At 31.8% G+C, this 23,293-nt stretch overlaps 1 long non-coding RNA gene across 1 annotated transcript; it reads right to left on the bottom strand.

The window, feature by feature from the left end:
* Positions 1-11,831: 11,831 nt before the first annotated feature.
* Positions 11,832-22,785, bottom strand: LOC309623277. Its single transcript, XR_014241305.1, has 3 exons — positions 22,744-22,785; positions 16,812-16,910; positions 11,832-13,051 (listed from the first exon to the last, which is right to left on the bottom strand). It is a non-coding gene; the product is annotated as an uncharacterized lncRNA (long non-coding RNA).
* Positions 22,786-23,293: the final 508 nt, after the last annotated feature.

Below are 23,293 nucleotides of genomic sequence, written 5' to 3'. Positions count from 1 at the left end.
TCTTTTATGTTTGTTACACCACTGCATTAGTTTGTTATGGCTGCCATAACAAAGCACCACCAGAGTGGGTGGCTTAAAAAAACAGAAATTTATTTCCTTGCAGTTCTGGAATCTAGAAGTCTAAGATAAGAGTCTGCAGAGTTGGTTTCTTCCAAGGGCCTCTGTCCTTGGCTTGTCCATGGCTCTCATTTCTCCATGTCTTCATGTGGTCTTTCCCCTGGGCTAATTCCTCTTCTTCTAAGGACACCAATCATACTGAGTCCACTCATATGACCTCTTTTTATCTTAATTAACTATTTAAAGGCCTTATCTCCAAATATAGTCATATTCTGAGGTACTGATGGTCAAGACTTCAAAATATGAATTTTAGGGGACACAATTCAGCCCATAACAACCACACAGATGTTAACAGAAAAAAAAAACAAAAAAGTGTTTGATTTACATCAAACAAACAAACAATGTGAAAAAAACAAAACAAAGCAAAACAAAAACCATGAATGGAAATAATTTCATGTACAACGGGAAACCACAAAAGTGACAAGGTGAAAAGAGGTCTTTTGGTGCTCATATATTGGAAATATTATGGGATATCTTTCACACTACTGAAAGCAGTAGGCCTAATATTTCAATACTTATAAATAACTTGAGATTCTTTTTTATTTATAACATCACAGTAACTGGCCTTCATTCAAGAGTTAAGCAATATAAAAATTCCTTAGAATTTACATGGGGGATTTTGACTATTAATAATAATCATGCATAACTTTTTAATTACGTTGCATGTTTACCTTTACAGAAATATATGTGGACATATTCTATGTAACATAAGTATGTTATATGTTTTTTAAAAATGTAACTTTTGTGTTCAAAGAAGTATTAGATCAACACAAAAGAGTGAACTAGTGGTGTGATACACTAGAAATAATCTAAAATTGCTTTTATACCAAATTCTATCACTAACTGGAAACGTCATATGGAGCCAAATTCTATCACTAACTGGAAACGTCAATATGCTTCCTGTCATCTATTCTCTTTGGTAAAATGAATCTGTTGCTCTTGTTGTTATCTAAGTTTCCTCTGAAATTTATTGACTCTTAAGTTCTAGTTACATTTACATGAAGCCCATTAATTCATTTACATATTGATTACATAAAATTATGAGAATCATAGAGATCTTTAAAACAAAATATGAATCACAAAATTCTTTGAAGTACGGATGTGATTGATTACACATTGACACACCACGTTCCACATCAGGAGAGCCAGACAAATACTTCTTAAGTAAAAACTGTCAAAATTCTTCATCAAGATGGAATGGTAGAGAAGTGCATAGGAAGAGAGAGAAAGAAATGTTAAAAATAGAGCCCTAATCTTGAGCCAAAGAGGAAAAGCAAGTGATATGAAGAAAACGTTAGAAGGGATGTGTTATCCCTTATCTTTAGGAGGAGGACATTTTAGAAGTCCTTGGAAAAGTTTCAGTAACTGTTGTATTAAAACAGGAATTCCTAAAAGCAGATGTAAATATGCAGTTACTATATTTGAAGTGAGTCCCAAAATATGGCGAGGTCTGAAAAGAATTAATAAAATGTCAGTAAAAACATCAGTTTACTTCCTAAGAGAAGAGTGGGAGGGAGATAATTTTGTAAATGTCTCCATGTTTGAAAATTTCTCTTGCCTCCTCATCTGATGTATAGTTTAGCTAAGTACACAATTACCACTTAGAATTATTTTTCCAAGAATCTGATCATTTCTTCTCTTACATCCATTGTTACAAAACAGTATACACACATATACACACATACATATGCAATTAAATGTTTGATAATTCCAATTTGCAGCAAGTTTTGGATTGTCACTTAATTCTTTTATTCAAGTCCTTTATATTTCTTAGTGTAATGGATTTTCATAACTATCAGTCAGTCACTAAATTTTTCAAAAAGGAGTTAAACTTTATTAGGAATTTTTTTTAATTGCCCCCACTTTAAGATGAATAAATAGAAGGTAGAGTGTCCAAACAACTTGTGCAGAACCAATAAATAATAAACTAATAGATGGCAAAGCCCTTCAATTGTGAAGAGTTTGAGTACATTTATTTTTCAACTTCCTTTCTGGGTTCTTCCCATAATTTTTCCAACTTCTACACTGTTATATATTACATTGCAACAACGAGTGTAATTAATGCAAACTCCTGGGAATTCCGGGTCATACTACAACACAATATGGTACTTCCTTAAAAGAGAAAATAACCTAAACATCATTGATTCTGATATCTTACCCAGTAAGCAAGATTTTAAGACACAGCAGTTGCCTACAAGACAAATAAAAACTTGATTATACAACTGAAAATACTGATCTCCATATTACCAAGAATCAATGAATTTGAAACTATATCAGTTGCACATTCTTTTAAACATTCACATTAATGATGTATATATATTATCCTGACCTTAACTCTCCTGAATTTTCCATCCAATTATGTCTATTTCCCCTTCTTTTTAACTTCCCATGGGTACAAATATACTTTAGCCCTTATTATCACTTAAATCTCCAATTTCTAAGTTCAATTTACTTATCTTATGTCTCTCTCAATCCATCATCCACTGAATATGGTATTTGCCATGATTGAAATTTCCAATATGTTGCCACCAAAAATTACCTGAGACAAACAATTCTCCCGTTCTCCTCTTCTGCTCTGTCAACATTTTTAAAAATGTGACAACAGTAATAAAAGAGCTACTCATCACTGAGCATATACTTTGCAAAAAATATGCTGCAAACATTTAATGCTAACAATAATTTGATGAGTTACATTATTATTATTATCTGTATTTCATACATGAGTAAACTAGGCTTAGACATTTGAAGTAACCTGTTTACTTAGACATATTTAGCAAGTGACAAAACCAGGGCCCTAACACAATTATCATATGCCCGATCCAGCCCTTACCCCATGAGATACAATATACTGCACTTTCACCTCTCTCACTTATAACCAACCATTTAAAAACCTGAATTCTGGTCTCTGTTCCTACTGTGTTCCTTTGAAGTTCACTAGTAACTTTATAGTTGAAAAGCCCCAATGATTCTTCCTTTTACCTTTCTGCAATTTCTATAGAGTTAAGCATACCTTCATAACTCACCTTCAATTTCTACTTCCACCTCTTGGTTCACTGATTTTTTTCTTTCTTCTGTTAATGCTTCGTATACCCCTCAGACAGTCTACATAAATAATCCCACGGAGTCTTCCCATCTGTTTTCATTTCTTTTTTATACCATTGAGATTTGGAGATCTCTTGCTATAATCGTGATTTTTCATAATATTCAATGAATTGTTAAATCGCTATTTATACATTTTCTCTCTAAGCAAGATGAGGAAGTTTTACTTGCGTATATTTATACTTTCTGAACACATATACCTGGCCAATCTATTAGCTTCAAATTCATTAGATCCAAGTCTATACCTTTCTCTTTCAGAGTTCAGTATTTGTGTTGTTACTTGGGCTCTGAACTTTCCTTCTATTCTTCTGTCTGTCTGTCTGTCTGTCTCTCTCTCTTTCTCTCTCTATATATATACATATACTCTTTCAAAATACATTGCTATTTTACTATTGAAATAAACCTAATTTTTTAAAGTGTCTAAGGCACTACAAAAAATTTTTGTATTTTCCACACCCAACCATACAAAATCATATTAGTTTGGTGCATTTGTTACAATTAATGAACCAATATTTACATCTTTTTATTAACTGAAGTCCACATTTTGTTCAGATTTCTTTATTTTTCCCTAATGTACTTTTTCTGTTCCAGGATTCCATACTTGATAGAACATTACATTTAGTCATCAAGTCTTCTTAGGTTTTTCATGGTTATGATAGTTTCTCAGACTTTCCTTGTTTTAAAAAACTTTTACAATCTTGAGAATTACTTGTCAAGTAATTTGTAGAATATTCCTTAACTGATATTTGTCTGATTTTTTGGTCTCATGATTAGACTGGTTACATTGGGTTTTGGGAGGAAGATCACAGAGGTAAAGTGTCAAGCTCATCATATTATATCAAAGGAACATCCTAAGGAAATAACTTATTACTGTCGATCATCTGGCTGTCATTTGTGCAGTTTCTTCACTGTAAATTATTTATTTTTCCCTAATTCCAAACTGTACTCCTTGGAAGAATGTCACTATGTATAGCATACAATTAAGGAGTGCAGCATTATACCTCACCTCTTGAGGGCAAAGTATCAACATAAAATATTTGGAGTTCTCATAAAATATTAGGAGTTTGTTCTCCATTTACTTATTCAATCATTTATTTATTTGAGTAGGGATGCATAGAGATTTAATACTTTTGTTCATAACCTAACGCTACTATATTTATAAAGCTATTTCAGTTGGTGCCTGTGCTACTTAACAAATCCTCATTACTGCCTAGTTTGTGTTTTGGTTTGTTGGTTGGTTGGTTTGTATGTCTTGAGCACTTTCTTACATTCTGCCACTATAAGCTCCATGCTCCTTTTGTATATTTCCTGCCCTGGTTCTCTCGAATCAGGCATTCCTCCAAAAAGCCTTGCTTTCTTTTATTGGCAAAATAATATTACAAAGATCTGGATATTAAGTGTGCTCCTTGCTACTGAGGTGTTTGTATTTCTGGGTCCTCTCAAATGACAGAACGAGAGAATATGTATGTGTATAACAACTAGAGTACATGCATACACACACTCATATATATATGTACATATATATGCCTCTATATGTAGCCATCTGTACCTTTATTAAACTAAAAGTGAGTTCATACTGATATCTCAGAGTCTAATCCATTACCACATGGATCATAATATATCGCCTTCTGTCTCACTTATATGCAACCTCACAGTACAACACTGAAAATCCTACGTCTCAGCATTTGCTATTTATTTACTTAATTGTTCAATTCTGGGACATATGCATAGTATATCAGAATTGTTAATCCATACTCTCACTCAAAACAACTTTGAGTTGTATCACCTTTAGTTGTACGGACCCCACTCACTTCCAAAGACTTAGGTCACAACCTTTTTACCTCAGTGAAATTGTTTCATTCATTTGTTTAACAATCAGATTATTTTGTCACATTCTTCATTGAATTCTTGGACCCTCTAACCTCTTTAAAATATATGTTTAAAATTTTTATATGTGTTGTAAATTACTATAGATTTTGACAAATTCATGGTGTTGTGTATCCACCATTACAGTCCCATATAAAATAGTTTCACTGCTTTAAAAAAAATTCTTTGTGTTTCAAATACTCCCTGATTCCTGGTAACCACTCATATGTGTACTCTATTTATAGTTGTGTCTTTTCCAGATTATCATAGAAATGAAATCATCCAGTACCTAGTCTTTTCACGCTAGCAGTACAAATTTAAGACACATCTATGTCTTTCTGTGGTGGAATAGCCCATTTCTTTTTATCCCTATCATTCCATTGTATGGATGTACCACCGTTTGTTTATCTATTCACATACTGAGGGACATTTTGGTTGCTTCGAGTTTTTTTTGCAATTATGAGTAAAGCTGCTATAAATATTTGTGTACAGGTTTTTATATGAACAGAAGTTTTCAAATCATTTGGGTAAATACTTAAGAGCCCAGTTATTGGATTGTATGGTAAGACTATGTTTTCTTTTGAATGAAACTACCAGTGTCTTCCAAAGTGGCTGTGCTATTTGGCATTTCCACCAGCAATGAATGAGAGCTTCACTGTTATTCATTCTCACCAATTCTGGTATTGTTAGTATAGATTTTAGCTATTTTGATAGGTGTGAAGTGGTATCTCACCGATTTTTTTAAAATTTACATTTCCTAGTGACAAATTATGTTTAGCATCTTTTTATATCTTTATGTGTCATGCCATCTATATATCTTCTTTGTTAAGGTGTCGTTCAGCTCTATGTCTATATTTTTCATTGTTTTTATCTTCCTATTGTTTGGTTTTAAGAGATTTTTTATATTTTGGAGCTAATTTTTTATGAGATATACGCTTTGCTAATATTTTCTCCAAGTCTGCAGCTTGTCTTTTAATTCTCTTAAGTATCTTTTACAGAGCAGACATTTTTAATTTTAATAAAGTCTAATTAATATATTATTTATTTCATGGATCATGTTTTTTTGATTGTATCTCAAAGTCATCACCAAACCCAAAGTCAGTTAGATTGTCTCCAATTTCTTCCAAAGAAATTTAATAATTCTGCATTTTAATTTTAGATCCATAATCCATTTTGAGTTACTTTATGAAAACTATATTGTGTGTGTTGAGCACATTTTATTTTTGCATATGGACATTCAGTTTTTCCAGCATACTTTGTTAAAAGAACTATCCATTCTCTGTTGAATTGTCTTTGGACCTTTGTCATAAATTAGATGAACATATTTTTTTGGGTTTATTATGGACTTGCTATTCAGTTCCATTGATCTTTGTGACTATTCTCTTTTCAAAATCAAGCTGTTTTAATTACTGTTACTTTATGTAAGTCTTGAAATCTGGGAATGTGAGTACTCCATCTTTGTTCTTCAATGTTTTGTTGACTATTCTAGGTTTTTGTTTTTCTATATGAAATTTAGAACCCATTTGTTTATACCTATAAGGTAGCTTGTTGGGATTTTTATAGTAATTGCATAGAATCTATAGATAAAATTGGAAGCATTAATATCCTAACGATATTGAGTCTTCTAATCCATAAATACAGACTATCTCTAATTTATATGTTCTTTGATTTCTTGCTTAATATTTTGCAGTTTTCTGCATATGGCTCTTACACTTGGTTTATTAGATTTATACCTAGATATTTTTTGGTGTGTATTATAAATAGTATTTTTAAAATTTTAAATTCTCATCATTATTGCTGATATATAGGAAAGCACTGACTTTTGTTTAAATTGAATTTGTATTCTGCCATCTTGCTATATTTGCTTACTATTTCAGGATAGTTTTTCGGAGATGATATGACTTTTATACATAAACATTCATATCATATTCAAATAAAGAATTAAAAATTTTTTTTCCATTCCAGTCAATATATTCCTTTTATTTCTTTTTCTTTTCTTATTGTACCAGCTAAGAATTTCACTGTAATGTCAAACAGCAATGGTTATAGCAGACATCTTTGTCATGCTTCCAAATTTAGAGGTGTTATAGAGTTCCTAATCAGTATATGATATATATAGTTTTAGGAAATTCCCTGGCGGTCCAGTGATTAGGACTCTGTGCTTTCAGTGCCATGGGCATGAGTTTAATCCTTGGTCAGGGAGCTAAGATCCCACAAGCCACATGGCACAGCCAAAAAATATATATATATATATATTTAGATATTTAAAAATCAAGTGTGAATGCTTCTTATTTCTAATTTGCTGAGATTTTAAAAATTATGAATGGCTGTTAAATTTTGTCAATTATTTTCTGTGTTAAATATTACAATCAAATGATTTTTCTTTGTTAGCCTATTGAAATGGTGGATTACAGTGATTAATTTTTGAATGGTAAAATGGCCTTGACTTTGAATGAATCATACTTGTTTGTGGTATACATACATCACCTTAATATCAAAACCAGAAATGTCATTGAAAGAAATGAAAAACATAAAAATCCTCTATAAATGGTAGCATACCAAATGCAATTACATTTAAAATATAGTAGTCTTTATTTTCCCTTATTTTAAAGTGATTTCTGGTTTTGATATTGAGGTAATGTTGACCTCATAAAATGAATGTGGTATTATTACTTCTCATTGTATATTCTGGAAAATATTATGTGCAATTGGTATTATTTCTTCCTTAACTGTTTGGTAGAATCACCCAGTGATATAATTTGGGCCTGGTACATTTCTTATTGAAAGCTTATTAATTATGAATTTATTTAATGGATACAGGGTTATCCAAGTTATTTATTTCTCCTTGTGTGAGTTTTGGGAGTTTGCTTCTTCAAGGAGTTGATCCATTATAACTAAGTTATCAACTTTGTGGGCATAGATTTGTTCACAGTGTTAATATTATTATCATTTTGAGATCTGTAGATCTATAGTGATGGCCCCCCTTCTTTCATTTCTTATATTATTCACTTGTGTCTTCTCACCTGATTTTTTCCTGGTTAGGCTGGTTGGAATTTTGTCAATTTCACTGATTTTTTTTCAAAGAACCGGGCTTTGTTTTTATTGACTTTTCTAATTCTCATTTCAAATTTTATTGATTTCTGTTCTAATTTTAATTATTTTATTTTAATTATTTTACCCTTAAATTTTTCTTCTTTCCATAGTTCTCCAAGATAGAGCCTTAGGTTATTTATTTTAGATCTTTGTTTTTTCTAATATTATATATCCACTTAAGGCCATATATTATATTTCCCTGTACACACTAGTTTCCCTTCATCTCTCAAAATTTAAAGAGCTGTATTTTCATTTCCATTTAGTCCAAAATATATTTTTAATTTATTTGGAAACTCCTTAAATCCATGTGTTATTTAGAAAAGTGTTGCTTAATTTCTAAACATTTAAGGATTTTTTTGGTTATATTTCTCTTTCTGATTCCTACTCTAATTCTATTGTGAGTTGAGAACAGTCTGTGTGATTTTTAAAACTTTATTAAGGTGCGTTTTATAGCACAGAATAAGGTCCATCTTGGTAATTGTTCAAGAATGTTTATTCTACTGTCTTTTGATGGAGTATTCTATAAATGTTAATTAGATAATGTTGATTGATAGCGCCATTCAGAGGATGTATATTTTACAGATATTTCTCCTCCTTTATCTACCAGCTACTGACAAGAGATGTTGAAGTATCCTATAAAAAGAATGGCTTTTTCTATCTCTCCTTTAATTTCTATCAGTTTTTGCCTTATATACCTATTTAAGGTTATAGGTCTTCTTGGAGAGTTGATTTCTTCTTTATGCCTGGTAAATTCCCTTTTTTATCTCTAATAATCTTGCTTCTGCTCTGTTCTGAAGTCTGCTTTGTCTGAAATTAGTATAGGTACTCTTGCTTTCTTTTGATTATTATTAGCATGGATACTTTTATCTATCCCTTTACTTTTTGACTTACGGCATCTTTATGATTTAAAGTTCTTTCCATGTATATACAAAATATCATTGTGTGTGTTCTTAATCTTCTCTGATAATTTCTGACTTTTAATTGGTGTTTTTAGAACATTATACTGGAGTCCTTCTGTGTAGTGGGAAGGTTTCAAAAGGGGGAAAGCTCTATAATCTTCTGATTAAATCTCAATGTTTTAGTAAGACTGTGTCTCAAGTCTGTGACTTTCAGAAGTATTTGTCCAGAGTTACAGTGTTTTAAAAAAAAAAAAATCACCTTATCTCTGCTCTCTTCAGTGTTTTCCAATCTATTTTTTAAAGTTTTTAAAAATGTGCTGCATGAGAAAATCCTCATTCCATGCTAATATATGCACTTATATATTAATGCCATAATTTTCTTCATATAAAAATGTAGTTAATATAGAGAGCCAAATTTTCACTGAATAGAAATAAACTAGAATAAAATTTAATTGAAGAGTCTCTAAAAAAAAATGAAATACGCTAAACATTCCATTCTAGTGTTATTTCCACATTAATTTTTAAACATGATTGCTTGCGTGTGTGTATGCATACTTACATACATGTATATCGCTCAAAACATTATATATGCTGGATCTATCATTTCTTAAATCCAACAACATTATTAAATGAAGGTAGAATTTGATGTTTTACAACTGCTATATACACATTTGTTCAACTACAACTACAATATGGTGTGCCAAGTTCCTATTTAGGAAGGTCATGTGAGAAAACTAATTTTTTTCCAAATCATTAAACTGATGGACACAAGGAATGAGCAGAGCAAAATTCCAGCCTTTCCTCATTATAGTTTATAGTAAGCATTTATTATAACATCTCTTAAATTCTTGAAACAGTGAAAAGGTCATATGCAAAATAAGATGATAAAAATACTTCAGGTGCTGAGCATATGAATGTTCCCACTGTAGACACAGAAATGGAGGGAAATGTGCAATAATTACCCTTAAAATCTAGGTTTATTGTGGCATCTGTAAACTAGCTAGGTAAAATAAAACTATGTTCAGAAGGCATATTACAGATATACTTAAATCTTTTGTTATTATAAGGATGTTACATTTTGGTGCAGAGCATTTGCTCTCTTAGAAATGATAGCTTGCATACATTCAAATAATATGAGTAATTTACCAAGGTTAGGGAAACCTTATATAGAAACAATAGTACAGCTTTTAAATTAAGAAAATATATTTAGAGATTAGTCCTATTCTTATTTTCAGATATATAGGCTTATAATTTTTAATACTAGAAGAAGCTTTGAATAAACATTTAGTGATAATATAATGTGTTTCAGTCACAGCTATATGCTTTCCTAGCTTTCATTTCATCTGCAGAATCCCTGTGAAATTATTACCCCTCATTTCACAATGCAAATACAAATTCTCAACCTGATTAAATAACACACCTACAGTCACTTTGCTCTTAAGTGACAGTTCTGAGGAGAGAAGTAAAAACAAGTAAAAATAGCAGCAACAAAAAACAATGATAATTACAAAACCATCCAATTTTATACCTTGCAAAGAAGTATTTCTACAAAAGTGTAAAGAAATGTATATGCTCTTATATCTGTTCATTTCAATATCAAAGATGCCTGACTTCTGAATGGACCATTCTCTCAAAAGAATTCTAATATTAAAGAAAATCAGAATATTAGAAAAGTAAAAGATTTTAAAGAAGATCAGAATATTGGAAAAGTAAACCTTTTTCTTATTGCAACACACACATCATGATTCACCTTGAAGCTCACTCAAAAGGAAAATGCATTTTCATCAATTTCCTAGTAATAACACTTGAACCTTTAATTTTTTTCAAATGTGAAAACTGAGGCACTGAGAAGTTATATAATTTCCCATTGTCTCAAAGCTAATAATTTCAGAACCCTGATATGGACATTTTGTTAGACTGACTTCAATGGTTAAGCTCTTTCCATATCATTTCTTTGTCTCCCCTTGACATACCTAAGCTCGATAATCTTTGGCTTATCTCTAGACTATTTCGTTTTCCATTCCGTATGGAAGTTGTTTTAAAGTTATCTGCCAGGTTCGTTTCCAATCACTGCCACACACCACACTTTCCCCTACATATCTCAGAAGAAAATCAAGTTTCCAATTTTATAGTGTAACTATTTTGTTTTATTGAAGTATACTTGATTTACAATATTACATTGGTTTCAGGTTTACAACATAGTGATTCAATATTTTTACAGATTATAGTCCATTTAAAGTTATTACAAAATAATGGCTATATTTCCCTGTGCTGTACAATATATCTTTGTTGCTTATTTATTTATAAAGTAACTATTAATGATCTTTGTTTTACAGACTCTCACCCACTTTTCTTCCCTTGTCTCTTATCTTTTAGGAAGTATTTACGCAATTTTCAGTAGTGTCAATTGTACAGTGCCAGGTTACTATACTTTTTATAATACTTTTACTTCATACAAACTGATTTATTTATCTTTTGTTTTCTTTTGCTTATTATCAAGTTGCCAAGATTTTCTAGTAACTCTGAGCAATAATAATACTTGATTGTATTCTATAGGGTGCTTTAGCTGTCATTCATTTATCCTTTCAAGAAATATTATTAATTGGGTATCTAATTTGCACCATTCAGTAAAAAACCTATGTGGGAGAAATTTATGCTTATATTTGTTTTCATATGGGTTTATATGAACAGAACAGATAGATTATAAGTAATTTTGAAAAAATATTGCCTATAGTTTTAAAAGTACTCACACCTCCACCAAAAACATCATAATTAATATAGGCCCAAGTGCTTTTCCTTTAACTTACCACAAAGGGGAAAATGTGGCATTAAAGCATGTTTTAATATAATCCTCTTCCTTTTCCCCACTATCAGGGTCTGGTCTTTTGATTACTTAATACATGTCACTAGAACATTTAAAAACAACTTTATTCTGGGATTCATAGTAAATTGTTACAGTCTGCATCAGCAAATTGGCTTTTCATAGTAGTTGTATAAAACGAGGAACTTGCTTATCTAACCAGATGCCAAGTTCATTTCAAAATAATCTATAATTTAAAATAATCTATAGCAATCATTTAAAAATAATCTATAGCAGTGCAATAATGTTTCAATTTAATAATTTTTTTCAATTTTCACAGTTTTTCAACATATTATCAAATTAGGTGACATCTTTATTTTTCTTATTATTCAGAATTCATTTATTCATAGAGCAAATATTTATGGATTATGTACTCTGGCTAGACATCATGCTACACACTGGAGAAATAAAGGTTATCAAAGCATTCACATTCCCTGATTTCTGGAAAATTAAGTCAAATTTATAAATATATAATCAAATATATATACATGTCAAATAAATATATAAAACTGGTACTCCCTAAGTTTGGAGACTTCAGAGAGGGAGAATGCCTATCAATGCTTTATCTTAGGATGAATTGATCAATTGTATGTCTTCCCCTGTGCATAGTACATCTCCTTAGACTCTGTAGAAAGTAAATTGTAAGCCTCATGCAACAAAATTATTATTTATAAATTATATAGTTGTACAATTAATGGGCTTCTACTTTCAGTTAAATTTTAGCTCTGCACCTTTTTTTTTTTTTTTTTTAACCTTATTACATATAGTTTCTGTGAGCCTTCCATTCAGAATATGATATGAATAGTAGCGTCTTGTTACTGAGTCCAAGCTGGTACTGCTCACCTCAGGACAGGGCAATAAGTTGAGAGAGGAGGTGTTGGGACACAGAATGGTGACTTTATTTGGAAAGCAAGCAGACTGAGAAGATGGTGGACTGATGTTCCAAAGAACCCTCCTACCAGAGTTAAAATTCAGGCTTCTTTTATACTAATGGGGGGTGTGTGTGTGTGACTGGTTGTCTCAGTCATTTCCATGCCAGCCAGATCCTGGAGAGGATGTGATAATCCTTTGTTCTTGCAATTGTCCACATATGTCTGGTCACAATGTTCCTGTAAACCTTCAACAAGACAAAAGTTATTTTCTGTGCTGCAACTTTCTATCTCTATATTAAGGAAAAGTATTATACTTTAAATGTCAAGCCCGAGAGGCAGAACATTGAGAAAGGGCTATCTTGTATATTTCAGGCTATTTACTGATTGACGAGACAAAGGTGCAGAGGCAGCTTGACTAAGCACAGGCAACAGAGCACAAAGGTTGGAGCTAAAGGAATAGATCCAATATGGAGTCAGGTTTGTTCTTTCTGTTACAATCTCAGCGTTATATCTACTAATAAAAAAATAAATCAAATTTTAGAAGAATAAATAAAATAGCCAACTGTCTGACCTTTGTCTTTGTCCTTAAATCAAAGTTTCAATAAGTTGGAAGAAAAGTAAACAAAGCAGTGCATTTCGACAAGAATATTCAGACAAGAAATTGCTTGGTTAGTCTATGAAGAGAGCATGATAGCTGATAGCATTGCAACTCTTTAGTCTTATACACCTATGTTGTGTGTTTCTTTACTTGTGTGTCAAGAAGATTGTCTGAGAAACTCTTTCATAGTGGAAATATTTTTTATTGAAAACGTTATTTTGTTCAGTGACAGTTTGAATTTTAAAGAGGTCGATAACGCACCTGTTTAGCTTAAGACAAAGTAATAAAGTTTTAGTTATGGAGTTGTAGACACTAGTATGCTGGGTATTTTGAAAGACTTAAAATCTTTTCCTTAATAACAAGAAATGATTCTCCTTGATCACTGATATATAATAAAAAAGTACTTATACTCACTCTGCATAAAATTTTGTAATGGATGAATTGGGAGAACTGTATCAGTAATGATACCCAAGGATGTCTGCATCCCTAGATACAATGCCTGGACATTGACTATGGTCGAAACCATGTGATATGATTTCACCATTTGGGAGTTGAAATATATAATGTGAGCTGTGGCTTGAAAAGTGCCTGCACAGTGGGACATGTCCTTTTTTCCTGTTGCTTTTTGAATCTGGCCACCATATGAAGATGCCTGGGTTGGTCTCCTGAAAACATTTGGCCAGTAGCAAAATCACCAGTACTATAAGTAAGGCCATCATTACCATCCAGCCCAAGTTGAGCCTCCTAGTGATTGTAGTTTCGTGAGTGACCACAGGAGACCCGCTGAAGAACCACCCAACTAGGCCCAGGCCAAACTGATAACCACAAATTGTGAGAAGATAAAATGTTGTTATACGTCATTACATTTCAGAGGTTTGTTATGTAGCAAAGTAATGTAAAAACTCATATTTAGAGTGATCTAGTCACAAGTCCAAGGTGGCTATTATTGGGTAAATGTAATAATAAATAGCATCTGCATAGTACTTTATGTATAACACGTCTTCACAGTAATTGTTTTATTTGGTCCCAAGATCTTCTAAATTCTCATTGGACTTTTTTGTTCATTTGTTTCCTGCCACAATGTGGTTCTAAGTAACTAAGTACAGTGCATAAAAAAGATATAAAAATAACTTAATGGACCACTCAGCAGAATAAAAAATATATGCTAAACGTCAATAAAAATAAATATATTTCTCCTTTTTGGCAATGATTTGAAAGTTGTAGAACAGTGTTTGTGTTTATTGTGGTAGTAAAAAACAATCTTCTGGGTATTTTAATGTACACACCACATATATTTACAGATGTCAATACTAAGATATTTGATAAATTAATGATTATTTATTGTGGTAAACTAAAAAAAATCCCCCCCCAAAGATATTCGTAGACTAATCTGTGGAACCCATGAATGTCACCTTATTTGGAAAAAAAAAGGTCTTGCAGATATGATTAAGTTAAGGATCTTGAGGTGGGAAGATTATTCTAGATTATCTGAGTGGGCCCTAAATGCAATGATATATATCTTTATGAAAGAGAGACAGTTGAAGATCTGAAAAACACAGAGGAGAAGGCTGTGTGAAGACAGAGTAGAGTGAGAGTTGAAGGTGCCAGCCTTGAAGATTGGGATGATAGAGCCACAAGCAAAGGAATTCCACCAGCAGCCAGAATTCGGAAGAGGAAAAAATCAAATTATCTGCTAAAGTCTCTGGAGGGAGTGCCTACACCTTAATTTTGGCCAAGGGAAACTAATTTTGGGCTTCTGGCCTCAAGAACTCTGAAGCATAAATTACTGTTGTTTGAACCCACCAAATCTGGTTAATTTGTTTTAACAGATATAGAAAACCAACAGAGTTATGCTCTATTAAAATAGCAAATTGAATTTGAAAATATCTTTAAAATTTACATTTTAAAAAATTTCCAAAATGAATAAAACTAATGAATCATAAGGTAAATAAATAATAGCTTGTGAACACGAAAAAGGTAATAACTTGGATTAATCACTATTGTTTTAGCACCTATAAGGAAAATGTATTTGATGTCTTAGGTTCCATTTCAATGCCTGATCAACAATAAATGATGAGTAGGGGACACATTCAGATTGGTGATCCCAGGGCCAAATCAATTACAACCACTGCATTATGACTATAGATTTTCAGTGGTATTTTCAGTGTGATGAGAAGCAAAAATAAAATGGAAAGTTTTCACTGGAGAATTGACATATTTCATTTACATGTGGACACTTTACTCTGATTGGCACCTAAGGAAAATATAAGGAAAGATTGGAATAAGGGAAAATGATTACAAGGTTGTTACTGTAGACCAAGTAAGGAATGCTGTTACATTTAATGGATACACCATAATTAGTATTCATTTCCAGTTGTTGAAAATTTGGGTGATTTCTAGTTGAGGGCTATTAATAAAGCTGTTATGAACATTATTTAAGAACCCACTGGTGTTCTTTTCATTTCTCATGGGTTAATAACCAGAAATGGTAATACTGAGTCATAAGGTTAGTGCATAGGAGAAACTCCTAAACAAATATCCAAAGTATTATTTTATACTCTTCTTACTCTCCCTTCCTTCTTTTTCTGAGACTTCAATTACAAATTTAATACGCAAAACATTTTTGTCCTACAGGTCACAGGAGGTCTGTTCCTTTTCAGTTTCAGGTTTTTTCAATCTGTACATCAGTTTGGATGGTCACTTTTACTCTGATTTCAAGTTTATTGATCTTTAGTGTTTAAAGTTATTCAACATATAATCTATTGTGCCTGAAGTTTTCTTCAAGGCCTAATTCTGCTCTCAAGAAACTTCAGTAAATTTTAAAATTATTCAGTGAATCACATTATTCACTGTGAATTTCATTTATTCCTTGTTTCCTTTCTCTTTCTAATTATTCTCTTTTTTATGTTTATAATTTTCAATGAAACCTGTGCATGGTGAAGGGGTTAGCCTTAAAGAGGATCCAGAAAGGTTAATCCAGAAAACTTGAACATTTACACAATAAACATATGTTTTCTTATAATCCTTCTCTGTCTTTTCTTCGTTTTGGGGGTGGGTAGTATATGATTTTATAACAACGTGCATTCTAATAACAAACCTAATCTTCTACCATTTTATAATCTTTTGCCTTCCATTCCAAATCCAGAAACAGATTTTGTAGATATCTATGTTCTTAATATATCTGCCCCTTCATCTGCTTTCCACTGAACTGTTTTAGCACAGGCTCTCATTACATCTTGGCTAGATTATATATAATAAAATCTCAATGTATCATTGACTTAATATTACACTAACAGAAAATATTGCTAAAACATAATGGCATTAAAACTATATATTAGTCTGCTCAGCATGCCATAACAAAATATCACAAACTGGATGGCTTAAACAACAGAAATCTATTTACTCACAGTTCTGGAAGATAGAATCCAGCCAATTTAGTGTTTTGTGAGGGCTCTCTTCCTGGCTTGTACTTCTGGCTATGTCCTCACATATACTTTCCTCAGTGCCTGTGTTCAGAGAGAGAGAGAGAGAATGAGAGGGAGGAGGGCAAGCTCTCTGGCATGCCATCTTATAAGGAGACTAATCCATCAGATGAGGACCCCACCCTTAAGATCTCATTTAACCTTAATTACTTCATTAGAGTCCCATCTCCAAATACAGCCACTCTGGGGGTTAAGGCTTCAATATATGAATTGTAGGGGGACACACACATCAGTCCATATTGCATTATCACTAAAATTAAATTTGTAACACCATTAAAAAATATCACTTTAAAGGTGAATCTTAAATAGTAACTTTCAATTTTGGCTGTACACATGAAAAGCAAAAAGCAAAGTTTCTTCCAATATGTTCTATGATATTTCTTTACTTTTTTCTTCATTGATTGGTGGCAGAGTAAATCATCTCTTCCTATAGATTTAGGATAAAATAGTCTACTTTTATTTTGCAAATCCACCTATTAAACAGACACATACACAAAGATATAAAGACACATAATATATTAGAAATTGTGTGTGTGTATATATATATATATATATATGGTAGCAATACGTAAAATCTATGTCTATATATCATTAGAGACCAACAAACTGATTAGACTATAACTTTCAAATAACATTGAGAGAGGTAGAAATTAAATTATCTTTCCATGTTTACAAAGTAAAGCCCTGTAAATTGACATTAATGATCAGAATTATTTCCACATGTTTCTTGTTACTTGAGCTCTGTGATAGATTATTACTAACTGAATGTGATGGACTCCATCTGAGTCACACACCTAATTTATCACTGCCTAAAAATTCAAGGACAAGACAGATGAAAATGTAGGGGATATGGCAATTAGACATGTGCTTATCTAGGTCTTATTTTAGTTCACAAAGGGAAGTTTTTTTAAAGCAGAATTATATGTGGTATATAACAATTTTCCAATAAATAGTTATGAAATAGAGAAAGAAAAATATTAAGGAATTTAGAATAATATCTTATGGAGTATATTAAATTCTAACCATTAGTTTAAGAAACTATGAAACTAGAAAAATGTACAGAGATGATAATAATAATATTGATTTTTACTGAAAATTTTCAAGAAATTTATATAAGTTAATTTCTGTATAATGAATTAGGATAACATAGAGCAGCTGAAGAGTTAAGAAAATAATCACAGTTAATCACAATAATTTATCAAAGAAGTAATATATTTCACAGGTAATTTTGCATCTTTCAAATTACATTTCCATTTAGATAATTTGTGATAATTATAAAATCACATACTATATAAGTAGATAATTTGATTTTCAAAAAATGGTAATAATGTGATTTTACTTGAGTAGGAGTTTGGACCCCAAATACATGCATTATTTGAATTACATATAATATATAATTATATATATATTATAATAATGCAATGATTTTATATATATATAATGTAACTGCTAAAGAATGCAATTGATGCTGATTAAAAGTGATCTTTGCACAAAATAATCTGATTACTTAACTTTCATTTATTCTCTTTAAAATACTGATGAATTATTTAGCTTAGAGCATTGTATAAATTTTAACATCTTACAAACAAATAATACTACATTAATATACCATGCTTTTAATTTTGATCATTATTTGCAGATAACTGATTATATTTTTCTCTTTATTTACAATCAACTTATTTAAAAGCAAGTCAGGAGTAAAATATCTAATCAAAGACCAGTACATCTGGAGAAATGGTAGGGATTTATTAGGTAATAATTAAAGACTGACGTTTTCATTAAAGTTCTAAATTTTGTTTAAGCAACTACATAACAAAATAGTCAAACATAAATACCTATTATAATTGCCTAAATTAAAATTGAAACCCAAAATGAGTAGGTACATTACAGAGGAAATGTATCATGTAGATATTTATTTGATAGGCCACTTTTTTATGTGTGATAGAAATGTTACATATTTATATCTTTTCTCTTTTTTATCCACTGACATCAATTTGGTTGTAAAGAATTGCTTCTTGTCATAAATGTCTTTCTGCCCAACAAAATCAATTTAAGCATCAAGTTTAGTTTAAAAAAATGACAAAAATATTTTCATTTTCAGTTGCTATTAAGCAAATGCTGAATATATATCCTTGTATCATTTTTTACTTCACTTATGTATAGATGCACACATGTACATCTGTTCTTGCTGTTGATAATATAGAAGTAATCTCACATTCAGAATTACTTACTATTTAAAGAGGAATGACTATTTTCTTCATACTATATATAACTTTACTTACGTAATATTTTCAAAACAATGTTTAATGTTGAAGAGTTTGTATGTTGGTTTTCTTGTCTCATATCCATTTCCTCTTTTCAAGAATTTGCTGGGCTTTGATTATGAATTACTCTGTCCACACTCTTTGCTCACTGGTTCAGGTGTTGCTGACATTATCCCATTTCACTGATGGCCATACCTTCCAGCTGTACCCAGCTGGGGAGATCACACTCCCATGGAGATTGGTTGTAGAGTGGGAACAAAACTAAAGCCATGAACAAAGCTATTCTAGGACTTTTGTTAGAATTTTTGAAAAAAATTTTACTCTTGGGTTTTATGTATTGTAAACCTGGAAGCAGTCCTGTGGTCATAATGAAGCATGGGATCTACCCACAGAACCAACAAAGAAAGCCAAGCAGAGAGATGGGGAAGCACAGTTGAATTTTGATGACATTTTTTGGGTTTCTAGATTTATCAGAAGCCAGTAATAGCTTTGGATTATTTATTTTCTTAAGAGCCTATGAATTTCTGATTTCTCTAAAAAGAGTATAAATTGGGTTTTTAGGACTTTCCTATGCATGAAGAAATTTTAGATTAGCCAAGGTAAATGATTTGTCCTTGGTCAAACAGGGAAATACAGAGGTTAAATCCAACTTCCTGTGCCTCTTTAGAGCTTTCTCAGTTCATGATTATATTCGTTTTAGCTGCATTAATAGATGCATATATTTGTGAGTGTTGAAAGGGATTCTGTCAACTCTACATTAAACTACTGATACAGTCATAAAGTTGTTTTATGAAATCTAGTATTATTTATTTCATTTTCTCTTGTTAATTGGTTAATTTGAAATTTCATGTGATTTGGAATAAAGTTACATGGAATCTAAATTTCATTTTACTATAGTTACTAATATAATACAAAGTGAAATTTTTTTTAATCCTTTGAAATTGTTCAACATTTTAACCAAATTAGAGAAAGAGAGAGAGAGAGAAAGTGTTCTTGGTACTGATGATAGCTGTTGTTACCTAGTCCTGTCACCTTGAGGTAAATCAGCTAAAATTTTTGGATTTCCATATATATATGTAAAATAAAAGAGTCTGAGCAGGGGCTTCCCTGGTGGCGCAGTGGTTGAGAGTCTGCCTGCCAATGCAGGGGACACGGGTTCGAGCCCTGGTCTGGGAAGATCCCACGTGCCACGGAGCAGCTGGGCCCGTGAGCCACAATTACTGAGCCTGCGCGTCTGGAGCCTGTGCTCCGCAACAAGAGAGGCCGCGATAGTGAGAGGCCCGCGCACCGCGATGAAGAGTGGCCCCCGCTCGCCGCAACGAGAAAAAGCCCTCGCACAGAAACGAAGACCCAACACAGCCATAAATAAATAAATAAATACTTAAAGTAAAAGTCTATAAAAAAAAAAGAGAGACTGATCAGATTACCTATAATAGAATTTTCAGTTTTACTAAGTTTAGCATTAAAACCAGTATGTTATTAACAACATGTGTAATTTTATTATTTTTATTTTTTGAATTTATTTAACAACATGTGTACCTTTGCAACAAACTATTAGCCTATATCAGATCTCTCAAAAACTGAACATACTTTATTTGGTCTGTGATATAGGGCTTTAATAAGTCTTTGCCAACATTTAACAATTTGGAGAATTCACATAGAATTTGGAATTCTGTACTGCATAACAAAACAAATAATAATATATAAAAACGCGGAAGATCTGGCCGCACTGGCCAGCCTGACCATATGGGAAAGAGTCACTGAAGCTGCACAGCAGATACACCATTTAGTTAGGGCCCGCTCTGAGCCACAGTTTTCACAGACTCATATTTTTTGAACATGCTGATTATTAATAGGGTGTGAATAGTGGTCTTTGTCGAGCTTGAATATTTCACTAATTTATTTTATTCCCCAGACACTGGGACATTTGGACTTGTGATCTCTCAGAAATGCATTGATGAATATGAATAGTGTTCTTCATGAATACAAGAGTCAGGCACTTGGTTGCAAAACTATAGTCCAAGAGCTAGAGTTAGAGCAACTTTCAACATTAAAACTATGTGTTTAATAGTATACATTGTGGCTGCAGTGGTCTAATTATGTGATAGACATAAATGGCACTGGTGCAAAGCTGTGTACAGTTTAGAAAATTAGACATATTTGACAATAAGTGATGTGAACAGAAAAATTCACAGGGGGAGATTGTGGCATTATATTATATTGATATAAACTGTAGGGAAATAACAACAACAAAAGAGACCTGCTGTGGTATAGAAAATGGATATTAAGCAGAACACTAAATTATATGTACAATTTGATTACAACTGTGTTTAAAGTACATACACTAGGACTGCAGCAAAAACAAAAATGAAAGGATTGGCTTTGTTTGGATGATTTTATTTCTTGTTTTAAAATTTCATTTAATGTTTTCTATATTTATTTTATAATAAAAGTAATCAAAATAAAAGAGGAAAGCAAGTAATTTATTTGAGAACAGCCATCTTTATATTTTTGAAGTAACATCACAATAAATTGAATTTATTCAACAGATATTTATTATAGACCTACTATGTCAAACACTTAACTAAACATCCATGTTTCAAGATAAATACAACATATTTTCAAGTGTCTTGTGTTCCATAACAGTATTTTCCAAAGTTTTTAAATCATGAATTACATAGTAAAATTTTATTTTTCTGTTTTATAAATAAAAATAAATAGTATACATCGATTTATAAATTATAAACTTGCAGTTAATTTATATATGAAATATTAGTAAATATTAGTAAAACTTAATTCTTTCTTTCCTTACAAGTAAAATGACATATGAATAGAAGAACTAATAGTTTTTTATTCATAGACCATTGTTCTAGAATCCAGAGGACCTACCATGGAAAAGTACATACAAAGCTTAGATTCCAGCTGGGAAAGACAGGTATACAAGTGAGGAACTGTAAGAAAAATATTGAGATTCCATGGTATAATATGAAGTTGAGATCACTTATGTGGTTGTATTTGATGAGGTAAATAAATAAGACAGTTTTTATTCAGTAGAACTCATAATCATTTGAAAGACAGTTTCAGGAGAAATGGAGATAATTTATCATGCTATTAAATACTACCAGTGTTGTGAGGTGCATTCTGAAGGTTTTTCAGCAATAATTCCAAAGAAGTTTAGGAAATAAACTTTGTTAATAATTCTGTACATCCAAGTTCACAAATAAGCATGAACTTGGCTGTGTTGGCCTGGGGAATCTGAGAGAGATAAATAAGCACAAGCCTCAACCTTGGGTGTACTGCTAGTAATCCGCTCAACAACACTCATTTTTACTTACAATGGAAACCAAATACTTTTAATAATGGAAGCATTGATACTAACAGATCCATTTTTGCCTAGTTTCCAATTTTGTCAAAAGTTTCAAATATTTGATTCAAGTTTCATATACTAAAAATGTTAACTGGTTCTACCTTACATCAGTGTTATTTGTTAGTTCATTTACAGGTAGAATATCATTTAGCTGAAAATAGTTTACATTCAGACATTAAAGGAGTATGAAAATTACCTACATTGAAGGACTATGAAAGATACTTACTGGACTTCCCTGGTGGCACAGTGGTTAAGAATCTGCCTGCCAGTGCAGGGGACACGGGTTCGATCCTTGATCCGGGAAGATCCCATATGCCATGGAGCAGCTAAGTCCGTGCACCACAACTACTGAAGCCGGTGTGCCTAGAGCCCGTGCTCTGCAACAAAAGGAGCCACCACAATAAGAAATCCGCATACCGCAAGGAAGAGTAGCCCCTGCTAGGTGCAACTAGAGAAAGCCCGTGCACAGCAAGGAAGACCCAAAGAAGCCCAAAAAATAAATACATAAATAAATAAATAATAAATTAATTAATTAAAAAAAAGAAAGATATTTACTACAATATATGACTTAATGACTGACTTTTTTGTCAGTCTATTTTGTCAATTTATTTCTGTTCCCTTTATAAACTCTGCATGAAGATAATTTGGTATTTGCTTACGTACATGCCAGAACCAAACGTTTAAATTAAAGAGAAATATGAATGAATTGATATTATTTTGATAGTAGACATAATCTGCATTTGACATTAGCAGTGTTAAACAGGCTTTCAGGAGTT

This window comes from Balaenoptera borealis (assembly GCF_965194805.1).
Source record: "Balaenoptera borealis genome assembly, chromosome: 2".
In the NCBI taxonomy this organism is placed as follows: domain Eukaryota; kingdom Metazoa; phylum Chordata; class Mammalia; order Artiodactyla; family Balaenopteridae; genus Balaenoptera; species Balaenoptera borealis.
The sequence above is the reverse complement of the archived record's forward strand: the minus strand, read 5'-3'. Positions and strand labels throughout refer to the sequence as shown.